Genomic DNA, 2,303 nt, shown 5'->3' with positions numbered 1-2,303 from the left:
TTTCCAAGTTTTGGAGCAGAAATTTTATAGGAATTGTTTGGCATATTCTATCACTATAGAAAATGAGACAGTGAGTAAAACCAAATGTGATCATGTCAAATGGACACAAAAGCCCATTTCAAAGTCTCTCACAGCCTAATCCATAATAATATAAGCAGCAAAAATAATAGCTGCAAAGAAATTAAGTAGCTTCGATGTTAGAGAAAATCGTAAGATCATAATGAAATGGACCCCTTCAGAAAACAAAACGAAATTAAAAATCTCAGTCACCACCATTGAAAGTTACTAAGGCATTGTTAACTGATTACTCTAAAATTTATAAAACAAGGGAACAAATCAAATACTCATATCTTGTCAAGGAAAGTTCTTGAAAAAGAATGCAAAGTAAAGAAAAAAATCGCATAATTAGGATTTTTCAGTTCCTAGAGAAATAGTTTGTCTAACCAAGGATTATCACAGAGTACTAAAATAATCAAGATGGGGAACCAGGAGTTGGCATAATGGCTATGTCGCTGGACTCCCACGTAGTCGACCGCGGTTCACATCCCAGACCCGATGGCTTAAAACTCACACCAGGCACGTGTGCGTGTGTGCCCAAGATCCTGAGAGGAGAATGGAGGAGAAGGGATTGCAGCATGGCCATCCCCCCTGGGGGGTGATTTCCCGCTTTCTGTCTCTGTCTCTCTCTGTCCTTCTGGCGAGCGCATGCACCCTATAGCAAAAGAACCTCTAAAAAAAATCAAGATGATGGGGGAATGTTACAATGACTACATCAGATTGGTATAAATAGAACTCAATGATCAATATCAGCAATAATAATATAAGACAAGCTATTATGTCTCTAATTAGGTAATTCATTACAAAATATATAGCACCATCTGTGTGTGATATAGCTTAAAAAAATTGAACCTGGATCTGGCATATATGAAACAATACTGAAAGAATATTAACAATTATTAAGGGAGGTGGTGAGAGTTCATTGCACTATTCTCTCCTCCATTCTATGTACTTATACAATTTTTTATTCAAACCTTTGTTTAGAGACCAGTAGATGGTGTAATAATTACATCACTGGACTCCTACGTAGTCGACCATGGTTCATGTCCTGGACCCAGTGGCTTAAAACACGCCAGGTGCATGGGTGTGTGCACCCAAAATCTCAAGAAGAGAATGGAGGAGACACAATGGCGTGACCATTCCCCCAGGGGATTATTTTCACTTTCTGCCTCTCTGGTTAGTGCACATACCCAATAGCAAAGAAAATCCTCTAAAAACAAAAGAAATTATAGAAGAGTTTATCAAAAGTCTGGAAACAAGTGTGGAAGCCATTGTACAGGAGTGAGATCAAAGACAAGTTAGAATATAAAGTTTTCATAAGGCAAAACAAAAAAGGAAGGAGTTGAATAAAAAGTGGCAGGCAGATATCATATTAATAATAGTAAGAGAAAAGGACCAAGGGAGGAAGCCCTGAGAGGTTTAGAAGAGAGCAAGAACGAACAGGAGAAAGGAGCTTCATCGACCCTCAGAGGAAAAGGCATAGGCCTAACTTGGGGAGAAATGAATGAGGCGAGGTTGTTCACACAGGAATGTTAGGAAGGAAGAGAAAGAAAAGGTGCTCAGGTCAGAGGAACTCAAACCTCTCAGTCAGCATGAAGCCCGAGAGACTTCTGACACCAGGGATCCCAGCAAATTATTGTAACTCATCATTGTTTCCTCTTCTCAACCTAAGAAAGGGCCAGTTTGCAGACACTGAAACATTGGAATAAATATTGAGAAAATGGCTAGATTCAAATGACATGATAAGAAAGACTGCGTCATTGGAATAGAAATCCCCTTATTGGAATTTTTTTTTTTCTTATCTCTGCAGCCTCGTCAGGCGCCCAGCAGCCTCATCAGGCGCCCAGCACGCACCCTGTCTGCAGCCAAGATGCCCAAGAGGAAGGTCAGCTCAGCGGAGGGGGCAGCCAAGGAAGAGCCCAAGAGGAGATAGGCAAGGTTGTCTGCTAAACCTCCTGCAAAAGTGGAGAGGAAGCCAAAAAAGGCAGCAGGGAAGGATAAATCTTCAGACAAAAGAGTGCAAACAAAAGGTGAAAGGGGAACAAAGGGGAAACAGGCTGAGGTGGCCAATCTAGACACTAAAGAAGATTTACCTGCAGAAAATGGAGAAACTAAAAATGAGGAGAATCCACCCTTTGATGAAGCAGGCAAGAAAGAAATCAAGTCTGAGTAATATCATATACCATGTCTTATCAATGGTCCCTGTCGCCCTTCTTGTACAATCCAGAGGAATATTTTTATCAACT

General features: G+C 40.6%; 1 pseudogene; it reads left to right on the top strand.

The window, feature by feature from the left end:
• Positions 1 to 1,897: 1,897 nt before the first annotated feature.
• Positions 1,898 to 2,295, top strand: LOC106736374 (non-histone chromosomal protein HMG-14 pseudogene; annotated as a pseudogene).
• The last annotated feature ends 8 nt before the right edge of the window (positions 2,296 to 2,303 follow it).

Source organism: Tupaia chinensis, unplaced genomic scaffold, assembly GCF_000334495.1.
Source record: "Tupaia chinensis unplaced genomic scaffold, TupChi_1.0 Scaffold139457_1, whole genome shotgun sequence".
In the NCBI taxonomy this organism is placed as follows: Eukaryota; Metazoa; Chordata; class Mammalia; order Scandentia; family Tupaiidae; genus Tupaia; species Tupaia belangeri.
Note: the sequence above shows the minus strand (reverse complement) of the source record. Positions and strands in the feature narration are given on the sequence as shown.